This window comes from Vidua macroura, chromosome Z (assembly GCF_024509145.1).
Source record: "Vidua macroura isolate BioBank_ID:100142 chromosome Z, ASM2450914v1, whole genome shotgun sequence".
Classification (NCBI taxonomy): domain Eukaryota; kingdom Metazoa; phylum Chordata; class Aves; order Passeriformes; family Viduidae; genus Vidua; species Vidua macroura.
The window spans coordinates 76,370,044-76,390,274 of record NC_071611.1 but is presented as its reverse complement, the minus strand read 5'-3'; the positions used below and the strand labels follow the sequence as shown (position 1 = coordinate 76,390,274).

Below are 20,231 nucleotides of genomic sequence, written 5' to 3'. Positions count from 1 at the left end.
TTTCTATTTTTTTTCCTGGCCTACGGACTCGAGCAGCACTGCTCAAACGATGGAGCGAGTCCGTAGAGCAGTCAGCAGCGCCTTTTCATTGGCGGCTTCTCGGAAAGCTTTTCATCGTTTGACTGGTAAATAGAAGTTTTTCCTTGGGGCAGCACGTTGAAACAAAAATGGCATAAAGATGCCGTGTGTTTGGTAAAGCTCCTGTCAACAGCTTCACCTAAAAAGGGGGTGTCTCTTGCCCAGCAGGGTGTGGGAACCTCCCAAACGCAGACTGGGGGAGCTTTGCAGGTGTCCTTCTAGAAACTGTTTGGTTCTCTCCAGAGCTGAGGAAAAGCATCTTTTTTCTGCATACCATCCTTCAAGGACGTGCCCAGGGTCTAAGTGGACCCCCTGTGTGTGCTACCAGAGCGACTGGCTTTGCGCTGAAGGGCAAAGTGCCGAGCAGTTTGTGTGTGCTCCTGAACCCCGGAGCTGGGCCTGTGCTGTGTCCCAACAGAAGTGCAAGCGCTAAGAGGGGCTTGGTGGGAGCTTTTGTGGGGAATTGTTTACAGCAAGCATGTGGGACATGCTGCATGCAATTTACAAAAAGAAAGAGCAAGTCCAGGAAAGAGAGGAGAAAAAAGCTGCTTTAGCTGCAGGCTGCACAATGAGCTTCAATGTAGGCACTGACTGCTAAAGAACAATTTGCATCTTCTCAGCCAAGTTTCTAGGTCCTTAGTGGCAAAGTCGAGCAAAAGGTAGACACAGCCTTGGGTTTTGGCCTGCAGTCTCGCTTGCTGTGCTAAAGAAGTGTTGCTCCTGGAGGGATTGGTTGTGAAAGGAAAATGCTCTCTGCTTGGGTGGACTTGTTCTGTGGGATTCCTCAGCACAAACAGATTTCTAACAGCACCTGGTTCATTTTCCCTTGTCCCTGGCAGGTCGCCTCAGACGTGGAAGGAATCGAGTGCACGTTTTGGTGAGTGGGACGGGCACCCTTGACATTCCTGGTGTCTGAGGATTGTGGAGAAAGCTGTGGCCTTGGCCTGTTGCAGTAGAGTGCCAGCCTGGCAGGCCGAAAGAAAGTCCACTAAGTCGATGTGTGCATGAACACTACCAAAAGGATTCCATCCGTTTCCTCCTTTTCCACGGAAGAGGTTATAATTAATGAAAGTCAAGCTTTGCAGACAGGAGGCTGCATGCTGATTGTAGGCAGGCTGAAACATCTCCTTCAGAAGCATATGCAATCCTGTCCAAACATTAGTCTCATTAGTGCACTTGAATTGAGTTTGAATGACTGAGCATCCCACTTGTCTCCAAATTCATGACTTCTGCTGAAGAGAGCTGAGGATAGAGCTCAGGAGACATAAGGTTCTAAAGGTTCTAACCTCCACGTGTCGTCAGTGCAGGGCCTGAGCATCCTGCACCAAGGAGTGGCAGCTTTGGTTGGGTCAGTGCAAAGCTTTGGTGCAGTGCAGAGCTGCAAGGTTGTGAGCAGGCAGCACTTGCCCTTTGTGGCTGAAGATGCTGTGGGCTGGAGTCCTGCCATGACCTAGCTCTTCAGCCCAGCCACTGACCCGTGGGAAATGGGATCTGAACTTTCCCATGCAGGCACCATTTTCCTGGCATTCTCACAGGGACTGGGAACTTCCCTTGCTGTGAGATAAGCGGTAGCATGATGTCCCTTAGTGCTACTGGTGCAAAAGTCAGCCCCTTTGTGCACAGAGCCTGTGCAGGCTCCCTGTTGTCAGCAGAGGGAGAGGTCCCAAGGCGCAGTTCACCGCCTTGTGGGCTACGGAGGAGCCACTGCTGCCTGCAGGGACCTACCCCTCTCCATGCCCTGTCTAGGTAGCTACAGTCACTGCTTCGACTACACCCTTAACTGTGACATGAGCCAAGTTTGTTGAGAAGAATCCTGAGCTGCTCTGCATGGCAGAGACAAGGTCTGTCTGTGAAGGGCTGGAATGCAGTTCCTATTGGCTGCTCTCCAAGGCCTGAAATCCTGAGGGGAAGCCAGCTGACCAGAGCTGAGCAGGGAAGTATTCCCTGCTTCTACTCAGACACTTCCAGAGCAACTCAAGGGTTAGTTGGGACATAAACAGCACCTAAACACCACCTCAACAGCCCCACACACAACAGATTTTGCCTTCACATGAGCTGTGTCTCTGCTTGCTGCTTCTGCCAGCTCTCAGGAGCCAACTTCCCTGCTCCTTATTGCTGCTTTGTGGTTTTTCCCTGCCCATTCCTTGCAGGTCCCTCAAGGAGAGGTCCTCGCCAGTCAGGACTCCTCGGTCCAGGCAGGAGAGGCGGAGCGGCAGGAGAGCACGGATAGAGTGCGCGGCGCTCAGGAGTTCAGGTATGTGTTAAGCTTTCTCGCTTTCTCTGAGCAGGGGTGGGCGTTGCTGGGCTTTTGGAGGCCCAGGGTCGAAGAACAAATTTGGCTTTCTCATAGTTTGACTTGCTCAGCACAGCCAGGAGAAGGCAGCCCAGGGCAGATCTGGATGCCAACTGACCTAGAGCATAGCTGCCTCCTGGGACTCACTTCTCGAACCTTGACTAAAAGCATTCTGAACTAGACGAGAGTAAAAACAAGGGAGGTTCAGGCTGAGCTTAAGGAAAGCAAAGCATTGACCTGGAAAGACAATCATGCAGCAGAACAAGTGCCTCAGAGAGCATGTACAGATTCCACCCCTTGAAATTTGGAAGCCCCAGGTGCATAGAGCCTTGAGCAGCCTGTCCAGATGCTGACCCCAATTGCTTGGAGCTGAAGACTAGGCTAGAGGCTTCCTGGGGTCTCTGCCAGCCTAAACCATCTTGGGATCCTGTGATTATTGAATTGGAAAATCGTACCCACCACCTCCCCAAGCTGTAACTTGCAGGCTCTTTCCTTGTTTCACTAGTGAAAGCAAGAGTAATTGTGGGACTACTCATTTGGACTTACCAAGAGGGTCTTAGCCAAAGAAAAGCTTTTGCAAGTCCGGTATCCACTGTATGGGAAAGGAGCGTTAGACCTAGCAGGCAGGAAGCTGTTACGCTGAGAGTACCAGAGCTTTCTGCAAATGTTCTGTGGCTTCTGGAAGCTTGTTTGACTTCCTCAGTGACAACTCTTTCACCTGCACGAATGACAAAGAGAGATGCTGGTCTAGAGAGGGAATTGCAACATTCTCTTGAGTTGGAAGTAGAGGGCTGTTGGAAGGCCCCGAGACTGCCTTATGTGGGGCATGGTACGTAGTGCTGGTTTTGCAAGGAGACTGTGTTGCAATTAAAGGCTTGTTTGTCCGTCCCCTTGTTGTAGATGGAAGCAGTTGTCTGCATTTGAGGGAAAGCACCATTCCTCACTAGAGAGGGCGTTTGAAGTGGCGGCACAGACAGCGGAGGAATCACAGCCTCAGAGGGATCTGCTGAAGGAAGCAGTTCCTCTGGCAGCGCCAAAGGTACGCTCACCTTAATCCTAGGCAGCACCTGTGGGAGAGGGATTGGTCCTAGCCAGGCCCCCCTGAATGCTGCTTCTGGCAGCAAGCTAAGAGCGAGACTGTGTTGTTGTTTTTGTTGTTCCTCTTGAAAAATGGTGCCCCCCCACTTGCAGGTTTGCCGCCCGCAGCGGCCAGCCCACAGGGGTCTGGAGAAGCTGCTCCAGGAGTTCTCTCGCCAAGGGCACGCACTGTCCCAGGTGTGCAGAGAGAAGGCGGTGCTGGCGCAAGAGAACGCTGCCCTGGAAGCCCGACTGGCAGCCACGGAGCGGGACCTACGAGGCGTTTCAGAGCAGCTGGCAGAGGCCAGGTAAAGGCAGGGAGGGGACATGATTGAAGGTCTGGAATTACAAAGGTGGTGAGCATTATGTCAGGATTTACTGCCTCCTGTGTGCTCTCCTGATGTTTCTCAGACAGGGAGGCAAAGAGACATGAGAAAAAAGTAAAGGATACTGTGATCTGAATGTTATTTTTCTGCCAACTCAAGCTCTCCAAGCTCTTTTGGGTGCCTGCTTGGGACCTCTTGCACATTCCTGTGAAAAGTGCAAAGCAAACCAACTTGGCACTGAATTGAGTACCACGGAAACCGTGCAGATGTTTCCTGAAACCAGAAGTTTCCCTCTGATTTTGCTTTCTCCTTCGGTGCATCTGAACATCAATTTTTCCTTGCCAAGTGGTTTGACATGGGATTTTCAGAATTCAAGGCTCTTACATGGGAATGTTGTGAGTAGGGTGCTGATGCTTCAGCTGAAGATGGAAGGTCATGCTGAAAAAAAATCTTGAGACTCTTCAGAGATCACTCTTGTGGAGTATGATGCAGGACCTAGAGTAGCTTATTAGCAGCAGCAACAGCAGCAGCAGGGAAAGGTCTTGTGACTTCTCAAGAGTCTCTAGGGATTCTTGCTGAGCACTGATACTTGCCCACTTGTCCACCCACCTCTGTAACATCTGTCAAAGTCCCTTTGGCTGGTCCCTCTTCCTTTTTAAAGAGTGCCAAGTCATTTGGGCACTACTGGCTTAATTAGCCATAAATAAAGGTAGCAAGTGTTCTTGTTCACAAACTTCCAGTGATTTAAATGGCAGGATACTTGTCCATCTCTCCTTTTCCTACACAGTTCTGGTTTCCTACTCATGTTGCTAGAAGCTGGAGGTTTCACTCCAATAATATCGTTTGGTGAATTCCTTCAGTCCCTTTTACTTAGAGAGTGCCTGGCAAACAAAGTACCTATACATACACCGTGGATAGCATGAAACATTGACGGGTCAGCCAGGAGAACACTGTTCTGTCCCCCTGCAGAGGGACTTGGAAGTGCTGATGAGCTGAGGGCTGTGAGCAGAGGCTGGGCTTTTGCTCGTTTGCAGAGACTTTGTGGGCACAGCCACCCGTGTGTGATAAGTCAGGCAACGGCAATCTGAGCTTTGTCCGCTGAGCTCAAACTCAGCTGGGCTTTCTGTGCTGGGCTAGATCATGAGGAAAGGCTTCCCAGTCACCTGGAAGGGCTTGCTTTGCTATTTGAAGTGGTAAAATTGTCCTGCTGTACCTGAGTTTCCATGCAAGCTGTTTTCCATACTAAGGTGTAGGGTTCTTAAGGCACATCATACTGGGGAAACTGCCCCTGTGTGCCAGGAACAATTGCTCTTCGTCTTCACAACTTGTAGGTCAGAGAAGGAGAGCCTGCAAAGCAGCCTGCTGGAGGCTCAGCAGCACGTATCAGAGCTGGAGATAGCCAGGAGCCGTGTGGAAGCCCAAGTGCGCACAGCCACGCAGGCCAAGGAGGCGATACTGGGTGAGAGGCTGGTGCGCTTTGTTTCTGGGGATCGCCCTGCCTAGTGCAGCTGCTGCGAAGCCAGCTCTGTCTGCAGGGCTTCTGAGGAGTGAAGGAGCTGAGGGCAGGTTCCTCCTGGCCTGAAACTGAAAGGGCTTAAGGTCAGCAGATTCCTCTGCTTGTGTAGTCTCTGACTGTTGCCGTGTGTCATGTTTGCAGAGGATGTGAAGGGCCTTCGTCGTGAGCTGCTGGCTGTAAGATCTCTCAGCAAGCAGCAATGTGAAGACATGGCTCAACAGCTCCGCTGGGCAGAAGAGCAGTGCAGCAAGGCTGTGAGACTCTGGCAATCTGCTGAGAAAGTGAAGGAAAGAAAGATCATGCAAAAACTGGTAAGAAACAATACATCCCGGAAGTTTTCAGGCAAGTTTGGAGGGCTGGCTTAGCAGAAGAGCAGCCTGAGTCAGTGACATGGTCGCAAGCATCTGCTGTAGGCTACACGTTGCTGGGCCGGGCAGCAGAGGGCTTCAAGGGCTCCTACTTGAAGGCCTGTGAAGACCCAGAGGACAATGCTGGGACAGTATATGCAGCCACAGGTTGAGCACGGGCATAAGCCAAGTTCCCCAGGAGGCTGGGTGGTCGCCACCCAAAGCATGGCAGCGAAGGGGCAGCGTCTTCCCCACAGCCTCGTGCCATGCAGCAGACTGCTGCTGACCTTGCTGCCAAGTGCAGTGCCAGCAACTGGCTTCCTTGCTTTGTGTCCTTCCACAGTGGACAGAAGTCTTCCCTTTGAGCCTGAAGCAGTTGCAACAGGCCCCGTGTTGCTGGTATTTCAGCTGGTGGCCTGTCTTGTGACTGGGTCATCGAGGTGCTGGCCTCGTCCTCGTCCTGCAGTCCATCTGCAGCTTTTCCTTGATCAAAGGGCAGGGGGAATTTGAGAACAGAGTCTCTGAGAACAGAAGAAATCCTGAAGAGAGGGGGGCCAGGAAACAGGCAGCCATCAGAGCAGGGAAGGCAGGTGACCTCTCCTTTCCTTACACGTGTTGGGCCTCCTCCTAGGTTTCTTGTTAGGGCAGGAGTGCTGGAGGGCACAAAGTCACTAGTGTGCACTCTTCAGGTACGGGGGTTGTTGGAGGGATGAAGCTTCCATTTTTTTCTTTGGGGAGCATTGCTGGGACTTCATCTGGAAGTGTGTCTTCCCCTCATCAGGCGAGACAACAGCTGGAACAACAGAGGTTGGAGGCGCAGAAGAAGATGGAGCAGCTGGCAAACGCCCTGACAGAGGTACAGAGGGGACAGGAGAACAGGCTGCTTGAGATGAAGCAGTAAATTGCCATCATGCAGCCTGGGTGAGAAAAGATAAGAACCAGAGAGAGTCAAGAGGCACAGAGTGTGAAAAGAGAGTTTGTGTGTTGTTTTGGACTCCTCTGGGCTCCTTATGAGCACTGTTTCTCTGGACACTGTCTGTCTGGGTGGCATTGTCTCTTAGCTGGCCCTTGGTAAATAGAAGAAAGAGAACAAACTGCTTTTGGAAAGCGTCAGCACGTCAATCTTGGTTGCCACACAAGTGATGTGTGGGACGTTTAAAGCCGTCTTCTCTTTGTTTCTGTGCAGCTCCAGTGCCAGAATGCTGCTCTGTGTGATAACATGTGCCAGCTGAGGCAGGAGCTGAACAAGCTGAAGAAAGGGCAGGTGAGCCTGACTAGCCAGGTAGCAGAGGGAAGGACAGGGATGGGGGCATGAACTGGAGATGTCAGGAAAGGGGAAGCAAGGACTACTGCAGGCACTGGAAGCACAGAGCCTGGCAGGCTCCAGTGCTGAGCAGCAGGCAGAAGAGCTAGGATGGAAGGGTTAGAGCTGGGTAGAGAAGCAGAAGGAAGTGGCTGAACACAAGTGCTTTTGAGAGTGCAAAAGAGGAGACCTGAGCGAGATTGCAGATGCCAGTAAGATTCCTCTTGACAGAATATCAAGCTGCAGGCAGAGCTGCAGGAAGCTCAGAGGAAGATGAAGGCCATGGAGAAGAGGCACAAAGAAGAAATGGAAAGGATGCATAAGGTCCTGCTGCAGTACAGCCCAGCTGAAGAAAAGCAGGTGAGTGAAAGAGCAGGAGGCACTGCAGTGGTGCAACAAGTGGTCTCTGCCCTTGCTGCCTTTCCCCTGCAGAGCAGCAGGTGGATGGGGGCAATGTCTCTGACCGCCATGCTCTGTGGTCTCCATGGCAGCTGGTCAGAAGGACACTTACTGGGCCTCTGAATCTCAGCTGCTGCCCTGGGCAGCAGGGCTAGTGCTTTGGCCGGTGGGCCAGCAATCCTCTGAATGTATTTCTGCTGGCCTCTTAGTGCTCACTTTGTTTTTTGAGGGGTTTGCTCAGGCGAGCATGGTGACCCACACAGATTCTGAGCAAGTTGTCCCTGTCCATGGTGAATGCAGTCCTCAGAACGGGGTGAAGTGTGAAGTTGTTCTTTCCCTTTTGCAGTCTCTACTATGGCTGACTGTGACAAGCTGTGGTCTCTGACTGCTCGTTTGGGTTTGACTGGAGGTGGAAGAGTTGGCAGCTCAGCTTGCAGCCTAACAGCACCAGTGCTGTTCCTAAGGGCTTGCCTTTGAAATGCTCTGTCTGGGGCATCTCTGCCAGGCACCTTTCTGACACACACAAATTTCTTGTCTCAGATGGACGCAGGATCTGCCATCAAAGCTGCCGCTGCAGCAGCATCCTCCGAAGAAGCCTCCTCTCCGCAGCCCGAAAACCCGAGCGTGAGCAGTTCGGCCCTCTCAAGCCGGGAGAAAGAGAAGCAGTTCCTGAAGCTGCTGAGTACGTCCTGGGGATTTCTTGTGCCATCGAGCAGCGCATTATAGTGTGTGCCTCAGCATGAGCTGTAGCACATGTTCTTCCTCGCTTTGGTGTCAGACAGACCTTTTGGACTCCCTACAGAAGCCATTGTTGTGCTCGGAGGCAGCCAGGGAGCATTTGGGGCGTTCCTTTTGCCTTTGAGGGCAGCTGGGCGTGGGTGGGCTTTGCCTGAGCCTCCCTGTGCAATAAAGACAAAAGCAGGGATTGTGTCCTGAGCCGCAGTAGCCTGCAACCTATGCAGTGACCGAGTGAACATGTGTGTGCTAGTCTGGCCAAACGGATCAGAACAGTTGGCTTCCTAGATTCCCTTTAGATTCCTGACTTGTCACCAGTCATTGGAGACAGAATACATCAGTGAATTTGATTGGCTGTGCAGCTTGTTTAATGCTGGTGTTGTTTTTATGACTCTTAGCACTTCTCCTATTCCTTCCACAGCTGGTTTTGATAAGAATCCTCCATTTTGGTTAGCCTGACCTCCTTGAAATGAACATCAGGTGACAGCACAATTAAGAGAGGAAGAGGTCTTTTCAGTACGCCCTAGAAGTTAAAAAATGATATTCTTAGAAGAATCTTGAGGAATCAGAGAGGAAGAGTTCTTTTCAAAGTGCCCCAAAAGAAGCAAAACAGGATACTCTTTTTACAGTCCCTCTTTGATATCTTAGTTGTATGCTTAGGAAGATGCATCAAAGAAGGAAGCCTCTGCTGCATGTTCCTCTGGTACCAGGCACGCTGTACTGCTACTGCCCGCTGGTAAATACTCCTGGAATACTAAGCATTGGCCTCAATCCCTGCACAGATCGTACTCTAGGAAAGCACACCAAGGCCTTGCTGATTCTGCAGTACAACTGAGTTGCTTCTTGCCACTGGTAATAGCTGCCAGTGCAGTGCTGTCAGAGAATAAGCGGTCAGGTACAGAACAGAGCCCGGTTTACTCAGTGTCTGCCACCAGCTGTTGGGACAAAAGGTGGATTGATCTACTGCTCCGTGGGTCTGAAGTCAAAGACAATCATGTTCTGTCTTGAGTGAGGTCAGCAGCTTGTAACGGGGCTCAGTCTGGCTCTGGCTTCTTCACAGTGGCTGTCAGTGGCCATTTGTGGGCTTTGCCGAGCTTTTTGTCATACCTGCCCTGCCACTGACAGCTGGTGTGACTGCAGAGGCTGGAGCCTTCCTTAGCTGTGAGGTTGCAGCTGCCGTCCCGTTGCTGCAGCTTTGCCTGGACTGATGAAAGGATCAGCATCTCATTTGTGCAGGTGTCTGTGTCACGGCAGGGACTGAGGAGCAGCACTGTCCTTGTTCCCCGTCTGGGCTGTGCCCATTTGGGAAGATGGGGCACGTGGGTGGTGTTCAAGGGGCTGAGTCCAGTGCCAGTGACTGCTGCACACCAGGCTGAAGACAAGGACTTGTAGTTCTTCACTAAATGGGGAATGGGCAAAGTCATCTTCAGAACTTAGCCTGCTCATCAATGAAGAGGGTCCTAATTCTTAGAGTCATTGTTCTTGGTTATAGCATGAGCTGCTGCTCTCTAAAAATGTCAAGGTATTCTTTAGGCAAAATGCTGAGAGGTAGAGAAGGTGCCTTCCTCTCCCGGAATTCACTTTACAATATTCTTTCTGCTCTGGAAAAAACAGCAGAAAAAAATTGATAAAAATTCATCCCAGATCTGAGGGTGCATTGAAACTTTGGAAGTATGAAAGCTTTTGTTGAATCTCACAAGAGAGTGTTTCTTCCCAAGAAAATGAAGTGTCCTGATTTTCCAGCCCTCCTTCCTGTTTCTGGATGACAACCACTTGCCTTGGTGCCTGTTCTTTTCTGGTCTCTGTCTGCTCTGATGCTTTTCCCATGGGCTTAGTTTCCTCTCAAGGCAACCCTTCAATGGAGTGTGGAGAATCAGGCTCTGTGCAGGCCAGGTGTGCTGCAGAGCTGCCTGTCTTGCTGGGGCTGCTGTTGTTGTTCTTGTTGATGTGAGTGGAACTGAGTTTCATATCTCCTGGAAGTCAGGATCTCTGTTTTGAAGTGTGCTTCTTGCATTTTGTTTTTCAGGGTGTGAGGTGAGTGTGGGAGATCCAGAGAAGAAGTACACTGGATGGAGACCTATTGGCAGTGGGTGAGTGCAGCCACGCTTACTTCTACAGAACCATGGGCCAGGTATTTTGGTGCTGCAATATCACATGGGAAGTCAGGCAAGCTGCAAGCATCTTCAGGCCCTGTCTTTAGTCTGTCCCTGTCTCAGTGCTGAGGCAGTACAAGGCATCATGAAAGATCGCTGGATGCTTGCCTGCCTCAAGGAGCAGGACCTGGAAGCCTTCCTGTCCCTCAAACATGTGGCGCCAGTTTGCCTATTTTCCCAGGAGACATAGTTTTGTACGATTCAAAGTAATTTGGCCACACTCATGAAGGAAGAAGAACCTGAGAGAGCAGCGTCCCACCTGATAGCTGTCAGATAGCAGCTGTCAGTAGCATTTCTTAGTAGTATTTTGCTGAAAACAACATTCCGTGGTCAGGAAAATAAGGAAGGCTGTGTGGTGTTGCCTGAGTTTGGCAGGTAGGATGAAAAGAGAGTGGTGAGAAGGCCCAGCAGGACTGTATGTTTCATTGCCTGGAAAGGCATGCCACAGGCACAGATGCAAGAAGGAAAAGGATAAGAAAACACCCGCATGCACAGTCTAGTGTGTACATTTGAGATTTGTAGCAGCCCTTTCTCTTCCGGTTGCACCCAGCTTTTCCCTTGGACACTCTGCGTGGCAGAGGGCTGCTGGGCTGCTGTGCCTTTGGCTGAAGAGTAGACAAAGCCCGGTGGTTTTGAGACACTGCAGGCAGCAGAGAGCTCCTGCCTGGGCTGCCTTTTGCTTCTCAGCACTGACCAACTTCTCTGTTCTTGCCACTGTTCTGTTTCCAGGGGGTTTGGAACCGTTTATAAGGCCTTCAACGCTGCCACAGGACGAGCGGTAAGTGCCAACAGCCCATTCAGATTTTGCAGCCCTTGAGTGCTTTCCCTTGTGATGTGATCCGTGGCCAAAGCTTTGGGCCGCCTGACTCTTTGCTGCAAAGGCTGTCCCACAGAAGCAGTCTGTCCAGAGGCAGGCTGCAAAATGCATTTGGGACAGACTTTGTCCTCCCTCCCTACCTGAATGAATGCAAGGATGGCGGTGGTGCCTTTCAGAGAAGGACACGCTGGCTTGGACTTCCTGGATGAACATGCATAGATTAGCAGATGGCAAGAGCCGTCATTCCAGCCCAACTCCTCTTAAGCCCAGGTTCAGACACAGATAGGATTTCCCATTGTTTTCCATCACGTGGTTCAGTTTGAAAATATAATGTAAGTCCTAAAGAAGGAGAGATCTTGCCTGGAGCAGAGTTTTGCCTTTCAGTCCTAGGGAACCTAGTTCACACACACACACACACACACACACACAGGCACAGATCAATGAGAAGAAATTGATGAAGAGCCTTAAATAATACAACCTTGTGTTGATCCTGTGTTGAAGACATGGTGTCTTGGAGAGTGCCGCTGCTCTTTGGGACGATAAGTTCATAGTCCTTGATTCTTGTTTTTGGCTCTCGGCAAATACAACTGCATCTTTCTGGTAGTTCATTATCCACCTGCAGTGCTGCACTCAGGAACTGCACTTGGAGGGAGGTGGAGGAGGCGTCCGAAAGCCTGAAGCCCTGCTTATGACCTGCCGTGCATCCATAGGGTACCACATAAAGGGTTATTCATTCTTAAAGCCACTAAAGAATTACAAATGACAATAATTCCACGGTGTAAACCATGTTCAAGATTGTTCTTCAGAGTTGCGAAATCCAAACTGAAGAAGTTAGGATGTGCTAGGATTGTAACTTTACTCTGAGTCGCCTTGGAGTTCTTTTTTGGACAGCATGTTCCCTGTCATGTAGGTGTGTGTTTCCTTTGGCACCCAGTCAAGAATGGCAGCCATCTCCAAAAGGCTGGTGAAAGCCCCTAGAAATGCTAACGTATTTCCAGTGGTTTCAATTTACCTTCACAGGAGCAAAATTACTTTTGGCTTGCAAAAGATGTGTAAATGATAATAGTAGTGATAAACAAAGTCTGTTTGAGAAGTCTGCAGGTGCAGAGAGTGCTGTTAGCGCTTTGTGGTTGATGGTTTAGCGTCCATTTCTACCGAGGTGACAAGGCATCCAGGCCTGTGAGTGCACGGAGAAAGAGGCTCTCGTAATGTCCGCTCCTGATGGCTTTTCAATGTCATTGTAGGTGGCCGTAAAGCAAGTTAATCTCCAGCGCCAGGGCTGCGAGGATGTGTTGAAGGAAATCCTGGTCATGAAAGAATATAAGAACCCCAATATTGTCACCTACCTAGAAAGGTAAACATTCTGGCAGAAAATGGATCTTTCAATTAACATCAATCTAGTCCTGCACAAGGCATGGGAGGAGATTGCATTTTGTCCCCATGAATGCTTCCTGGCAGAAATATCTTGAAGATTGATCTCAGAAACCTGGCTCTCTTACTAAGCCAGCGCATGCATGTTCACTCTCTGCATGTTGTTTTGCTCTTTTGGGGTGTGATTTCTTCCAAGCGTCGAGGAGAAGTGCCGAGAAAGCATCACAGAAAGGATTTCCCTTGCGCCATTCCCACTGGTTTCCATTGCCTTGCATGCCAAAAGACTAGGCTAGGAGAAACATAATTTGCCAGGTTTGAAATTGTTTTTCCTGTTTGTGACTGTCCTTTCTGCAAGGTTTTCCAAAGGCTGTTGGCAGTGCTGCACACCCACCTGCCCTTCACAGTAAAAGCTGTGAAGACTGTGCCTCCTTGCTGCTGGACTTAATGGTGCAATTTGTGTATGAAGATGATGAAGCAGCTGCCGGGATGTGTCCGCTTCCAGATTAATCTTTGCCATCACAAAACTGCCCTTTTCCCCTGTTTGCCACCTAAGCCTCCTCCTTTTCCACGGATGTGCCTTCCTCATTCAGACGGCACAGATGGCAAGCACTGGATAGCCTGGGTGGAGTGTGCCTTCATTTGATTCTGTCTTCATTTACCAGTGACCTGGAAACAAAACTCAGCTGCAGTCTTTCCTTCATCCGGCAATTCAGCTGCTCACATTCAGCTCCACGCTGTTGCTTTCATCTTGCAGCTACCTTGTCAATGAGGATGTCCTGGTGGTGTTGGAGTATATGGATGGAGGCTCCTTAGCTGATGTGGTCAGCATGAAAAGGATGGCTGTAGGACACATAGCAACAGTGTGTCGGGAGGTAAGGGGCCCTGCTTGTGCTTGGGATGGCTTGGACAGGCTCGTCCCTCAAAAGCGCTGCAAAGCGAGTGATTCCATGTTCAGAGCTTTCTTTCTGTGTTGCTCTTATGCTTTGGAGAAGAAAGAGCATTGGGAGTGAACTGCCTGCCAGTGTCCCTGCCCTTACTATAGTCTGTTCTTTACTCTTCTAGACCATTGTTGAACTCCCTGTCTCGTTTTCATTTCTATTTTCTGTTCTGCACTTTGCCTCTCCAAGCCTTTGCCCAAACCCTTTCTGCATTGCCTTCTTTGCCTGTAAGTGCAAAGGTGCTGGTGTCCAAGTTTTAAACCAGCGGCAAAGCCAAAGAGAGACTCATCTGTCACAGTCCCAACTTCAAAGGATGGCACGGCACCCACCATGCTGCTTGCTACTGAAAACTGACAAATGAGCTCCTTCCAAGTCTGCTGTCGAGGAAGCCCTATAACCCTTGTCCTCCAGCCTCCCACCCGACAGTGATCCCCTTGTACCCAAGGCAGGAACTTTTCCTCTTTTGGCAAACCATTGCTTGTCCTCCAGACAGGGAGAGCGCATCCAGTGCAGCAGGGATCGTTCTGACTGGCTTTGCAGGGGACAGTCTTGAGCAAGGACTGATGTTTCCCTCTCAAGCGCTAATATGCCTTGCCTTGGAAAGATCCTGCTCTCCTCCTCGTGTTGCAGCAGCAAGCACTTCCTCTTGCCAGCGCTCACTGCTCCTTTGAGATCTGTGAATCTTCAGGAGCAGTGTCCTTTTGGGTGTGATGAAATCAGATCAGGCTAACTGTTGGCCTCCTGTTTCTTTTTTCTCTCCCAGTGCCTGCAAGGCCTGGCTTTCCTTCATGCCAACCAGGTGATCCACAGAGACATCAAAAGTGACAACATCCTTCTGGGCCAGGATGGCTCCGTCAAGCTGGGTGGGTGTTCTGGGTCAGGCGCAGCGCTCCGGGGAGGCGGTGTGGGGCTGCTTTTGAGCGGCTGCCGGGTGCCCAGCAGTGGCGCTGGTGAGAGGGCAGGGAGCACTCTGGGAGCCCAGGGCGCAGCTGTAAGGGGCTGAGTGGTCTAGAGAGCAAGAAGGTAGCAAGAGTAACTTTGGTTTGTGTGTGTGTTCCTTCCAAAGGGAGAGAGTTACAGTGTAAACGTTCCGGTGCCTGAGGAAAAGCCAGGGTGGGAATCCTGGGGTGGGGGGGTTGCTAAGTGGACAATTGCCCATGTCCTTGGCTGCAGCCCTCAGGAATGAGAGCCCAGCTGCTTTTCCAGCTCGATTCAGCACTGCATTCTGAGACGTAGAGTGAGGAAGCCTTTTCCTTGGTTCCCTACTTGAAGCAGTGTTTGTTTTTCTCCTCAGCTGATTTTGGCCTTTGTGCTCCGCTCAGCCCTGAGCAGAGTAAACGGAGGTCGATGGTCGGGACCACTTGCTGGATGGCACCCGAGGTGGTGAGAAGAGAGCCATACGGCCCCAAAGTGGACATCTGGTCCCTTGGCATCGTGGGAATAGAAATGGCCAAAGGAGAGGCTCCTTATATTCGGGAAACCAGTGAGAGGGTAAGGTGCAAATACGCTCAGAGAGCGGTGTCCTTCTCCTCTGTGTCCATTAGACAAAATCCCATGCCCACAGCTTAAAGTGCTTCCACCAAGGCCCACTTGTAAAACCGTCCTTGGGGCTGGCATCAGCTGTCAAGGCAAGACCTGTTGCAGCTTGGAAGAGCTGGGGCTGCACTGGAGCCTTTTTTCCTTTGGGAGGGAAGGCTCATCTCTAAGCATCTGCTAGGCAAGAAATTGCCACTGCAGGCTGGAGCTTAAAAGATGGGGTCTAGGTGAGCACTGAAGGATATGGAAGAATCACGTAGAGTCTCATGTTTCCTTTGGCTTCAGGCTAACTACCTGATAGGCAAGCAAGGCGTACCAGACCTGCACATGCTCAGGCTGCCCTCTGGCTTGTGTGAATTTCTGGGCTGCTGCCTGCAGATGGATGTGGACAGGCGAGGCTCTGCCAAGGAACTTCTGCAGGTACAAGGCAAAGCGGCTGCAGCCCAAAGAGCTGTTCCCTGTCAGGGTTTGTTCCTCGGCCAAACTCCAGGGCTTCCGATCGGCCCCCCCACATAGCAATATCCACTCTGGGTGCTTTTCCAATGAAAACCAAGCAGGATCCAAGACTGGTTGAGATTAGAAGGGACCAGTGAAGGTCATCTAGTCCAAAACCCCAGTCACTGGCAAAGACATCTTCAAGTGGATCAGGTTGCTCAGGGTCCCATCCAAGCTGACCTTGAATGTTGCTGGGCTTGGGGCTCCTCCCAGCTCTCTGGGCAGCCTGTGCCAGTGTTTCAGCACTCTCCTCGTAAACACTTTCTTCCTTAGAGCCAATTGAGTGTCTTGTAGCTTAAAACCATTCACCCTTGTCCTCTTACAATTGGCCCTACTAAAAGATTTGTCCCCATTCTTCTTAGAAGGCCCTACGAATATTGAAAGGTCTCCTTGGGGCTTGCTCTTCTCCAGGCTAAACAAGCACAACTCTCCCAGCCGTTCCTCAGAGGAGAGCTCCCAGCTTCTGGTCATTTCTGTGACCCTCTTTTGTTCTCAGGTGGTGTATTCATGTTTACCTGGTAGCAAAGGAACTGAAGTATTGCAATGCCAGGGACGGGGGCTTGAAGAACACAACAAAAGCAGTCTAGAACCAAGCGGTTCTAGATTGGTCCGTGGGAAGGCAGGGGCTGTGGGGGAGCTCACTGTGAGCATCCGAGGGCACTCAGCTTGTCCCTCCTGCCCCAGCCTTAGAGGTTTCTGCCAGGCAGACGGGGACAGCTGAGCAGGAGTTGTGCCAGCCCCATGTGCTGCCTGGCCCGCTCAAGTAGATGAGAATTGCTGCGGCTTTGCTGCCAGGTTTTGTGGCAGACAAGGAGCTGGTGACCAGGCCATTTCCTTGGCTGTTCCTGCTGAGAAGGAAGATGCCAGCCAGCACAGGAGCGGGGGGCATGCCAAGGCAGACACTGCTCTTCCTGCAAGCCAGAGCTCAGCCCATCTGTGCCCTGCTGCTTGTGTCCTTGCTCCTGGCTTGCTGCTGAAAACCTGCGTGTCCAGCGCTCCTGAGAACAACACGTGCGGTCAATAATTTCAGAGCCCTTGGGAGTCTCTTGAGGACTGCCCAATGCCCCACATCTCTTTTGGACACTCAAATAGCCCATGTCTGTAGAAAAGAGGAGCTGGAATAAGTCTGTTGAGCTTCCTGAAAGGAACAAAACCTTTGGACAGCAAGCAGCAATCCCACAGTGCTGTCAGGACAAAAATGCCAGCAAGTGATGACACCTTGAGGAACGGACTAGTGCAGTTCTGGGCCATGTTTGCCTGTGCTAGCAGCATCCTGGACATGAAGGCTCATGTGCTGATGGTGCCCTCAGGCCGCCTATGTTTGTGTATTTCTGGGGGCTAGAGGAATCCAGCTTGACCCTGTTAGGAAGTCAGTTTGGAAAAGAATGGTTCCTTTTTCCTTTCTCTCTTTTAATTTGGTTTGTTCCTTTTCCCCTTTGGGCAGCATCCATTTCTCCAGTCAGCGGAGCCTCTCTTAAGCCTCTTCTGACAGCCTGATCGCTGTCATCCCTGTAGCCAAGTCATGCAGGAAGCAAAGGAGATGACAAGGACCACTTGAGCACTTGGAGAACTGAACCTGTGAGAACAGGTAGAAATCCTGAGAGGAGAGGGGCCAGGAAACAGGCAGCCATCAGAGCAGGAAAGGAAGGTGGCATCTCCTTTTCCTCGTACCTGCTGATCCTGCTTTTGAATTTCTGCTTGGGACAGCATTGCTGGAGGGCACAAAGTCACTACTGACGTGCACTTTTCAGGTGGGGGGTGGTGTGAGGCATGAAGCGTCCACTGATTATTTGGGAAGCTTGGCTGGCACTTCATGTGGAAGTGTCTTCCTCCCCTCACCAGGAGTCAGAAGGGCAGTGTCTGGAGGCACAGCAGCTGCTGGCACAAGGGGAAAATTTCCTGGCAGAGGTACAGAAGGAGCAGGAGAACAGGCTGCTTGAGATGATGCAGTAAATTGCCATCATGCAGCCTGGGCAAGAAAAGATAAGAACCAGAGAGAGTCAAGAGGCACAGAGTGTGAAAAGAGAGTTTGTGTGTTGTTTTGGACTCCTCTGGGCCCCTTATGGGCACTGTTTCTCTGGACACTGTCTGTCTGGGTGGCATTGTCTCTTAGCTGGCCCTTGGTAAACAGTGCTGGAGAGATTTTTGTGTCTTCAGGGAGCGGTCTGGTGAGAGGCTACCAGAGCGCAGGTTTGAGGAAGGCAGGAATGGCGCTGCAGGCCCAAAGAGAAAGGGAAGCCCAGAGCTTCCCCTCAGAAGGAGGGAGGTCCCACGGGAAGCCCCTGCAGAGCCAGGCTGGAGCTGTGGGAGAGGGCTGGCTCTCAGGCTGCTGAGGAGGTGCCTGAAGCTGCTGAGTACGTCCTGTGCATTCTTTGTCCAGTCGAGCAGTGTATTATAGTGTGTGTGCCTCAGCATGGGCTGTAACACATGTTCCTCCTCGTTTGGTGTTGGGAGAGACATTTTGGACTCCCTACAGAAGCCACTGTGGTGCTTGGATGCAGGCAGGGAGCACTTGGGGCATTCCTTTTGCCTTTGAGGGCAGCTGGCAGTGGGTGGGCTTTGCCTGAGCTTCCCTCTACAGTAAAGACAAAAGCAGGGATTGTTTTGGGAGCAGCAGATGGCTGTGACCTAGCCAATGACTCAGAGAAGGTGTGTGTGCTAGTCTGGCCACACTGATCAGAACAGTTGGCTTCCTGGATTCCCTTTAGACTCCAGACTTGTCACCAGTCTTTGGAGACAAAATACTTCAGAGAAATTGATTGGCTGTAGGGCTGGTTTCATACTGCTGTTGTTTCTATGACTGTTTGTACTTCTATTATTCCTTCTCCAGATCACATGGGCCCCTGCCATCTAAATCCCAACTCTAAGGGCTTTTCAAATGAAAAGGAAGGAAACTTGCAGCGAAGCAATCGAGGAAGCAGAAGAGATGACCAGGACCACTTCAGGATTACTTCCTCCAAAGGCAGCTCGGAGCTGGACTCACAATAAAAGTCCTATACACCCCCAAGCCTGCTGGACGATTCCCTTCCTTGTCAGCCATGGAATAAGGCTCTACGTTCCCTTCTGAATTGGCCATTCTTTCTTAAAAATGGAAAGTCCCTCTAAAGGGCATTCTGGTGTGGTTTGGATTTGGCAACAATCTCCTCCATTTATCAGCTCCAACCCACACTGCCTTTGGAATGCTGTCCATTGGCTAGCTTTTTCCCCAGTCATGGATTTCTGGATGAGGAAGAAAGGGCAATTGCATTTCCAGCCAAAACCCAGTGAAGAGCAGGGCAGCCAAAACATCCTGTGGAGATACAGGCTTTCAACTGGGCACATAGAGGCTTTTGGTTCCTGCTCGGTGTAGCCGGCACGTCTCCTCTGTGGACTGCTCCTGCCTCCCACGTGGCCATGGCTAATAGGTACAAGGCTCTGCAAGTGGATCGAAGAAGGTGCGCACATCTGCTGGCAGTACAGGAGAGCAGAGAGGAAACAGCCTGGCAGGACCCTGGCCAGCAAGGCAAGGCACCCGCTGGACCTGCTCTTTGTCAACAGAAAAGGACTGGTGGGTGATGGCACGCTTGGGGTTGTCTGGGGTTCAGCAATCATGACAAGTCTCTGTGCTTGGCTGGGTTTGTTCCTCTTTCTGTGCTTTCTGTTGTCCCTGTGCTCTGCGGTGTCTACCCAGGGCTGTGTAGCTGCACGGCACAGCTAAAGAGCAGGAGGGCCTCATTTGTCTGCCCTTTGATATGGCTGCTCACGGCAGCCTTTTCAATCTGCAAGCTCCATCTGGAGAGTGATTTCCCCCCTGTGTTTGGTCTCGGAGGCCAGGGCCTGTCATCTGTAGTCTCAGGTGGCATTGAGGGCTGCCCAGTGCCTCAGGCTGCTGTGACCCTGCCGCAGAACAACAGGAGACAGTGGCAGGTGGTTGTTTCCAAAGTCACATCCTTCAGGGGCGGTGTGCCATGTGTGTCCTTTGTCCAGCCCAGCCCCAGACCTAGGGATCAGACGCAGGCGCTGCTGCTGCTGCCACTGAAGTCAGCGAGGATTTGGTGGTTGGTTTCCATCCCAGCAGAACTGGTCACTTATGAAGCCGGCTGCTGATGGCGCCCTGCAGATCTCTGGGCTGCACGGCTGTGAGGGAGCTGTTCCTTGTTGTTTTTCTCCATCAGGGAAAGCTGTGCCGGCCAGGCGTGCGTCTACAGGGCAAACAGGGAGTGCGCAAGTCTCTTCCATCTGTGTCTGCTGAGAGTGGTGATCTTTGAGATCAAGTGGCACAAAGTCAATTGCTTGTGGTCCCTCTGTGGGTATCCATGTTAGGTAATGCTGCTAAATCTGCCTGTAGCACAGCAGCAGGGGGAAAAGCCTCTCAGCTCTGCAGGTGCGGTAAGCTGCCATTGGTGCGCAGAAAAACTGCATTTTGTCTTTATGAGGAAGAGAAGAACTGGCTTAGCAGCGAGAGAAGGTGGAATGGTTCTTCTGATCTTTCCTTCTGCCTCGTACAGGCAGATCTCTGTGGCTCATAGGTGTGCCCCTGACTGGCAGTAAACGGGGGAATCCCCAGAGCCATAGCCAGGTTGGGCCATGAGATGCCGGCTCCAACTGGGAGCACAGCCCTGGGTGGGCTCACCTGCAAAGTGTGGGCAGACTGTGTCTTGGAGGTCGGTGCCACAGGCAAAGTCCATCAGTTTTGCCTGTCCGGTGGCCAGGTCGAGGAGGATGTTCTCTGGTTTGATGTCCTGGTGCAGGACCCCACAGCTGCTGCAGTATTGCATGGCCTTCAGCACCTGGAGGAACAGCCCCTGCACCACCTCCTCCGACATGGAGCCCCCATGGCAGAAGGAAATCAAAGAGGTTCTAAGACT

The 20,231-nt window shown here is 51.4% G+C and overlaps 1 long non-coding RNA gene across 1 annotated transcript; it reads left to right on the top strand.

Annotated features, from left to right (window-relative positions):
* Positions 1-2,272, top strand: LOC128821624 (uncharacterized). Its single transcript, XR_008441166.1, has 3 exons — positions 1-125; positions 918-955; positions 2,229-2,272. It is a non-coding gene; the product is annotated as an uncharacterized LOC128821624 (long non-coding RNA).
* The last annotated feature ends 17,959 nt before the right edge of the window (positions 2,273-20,231 follow it).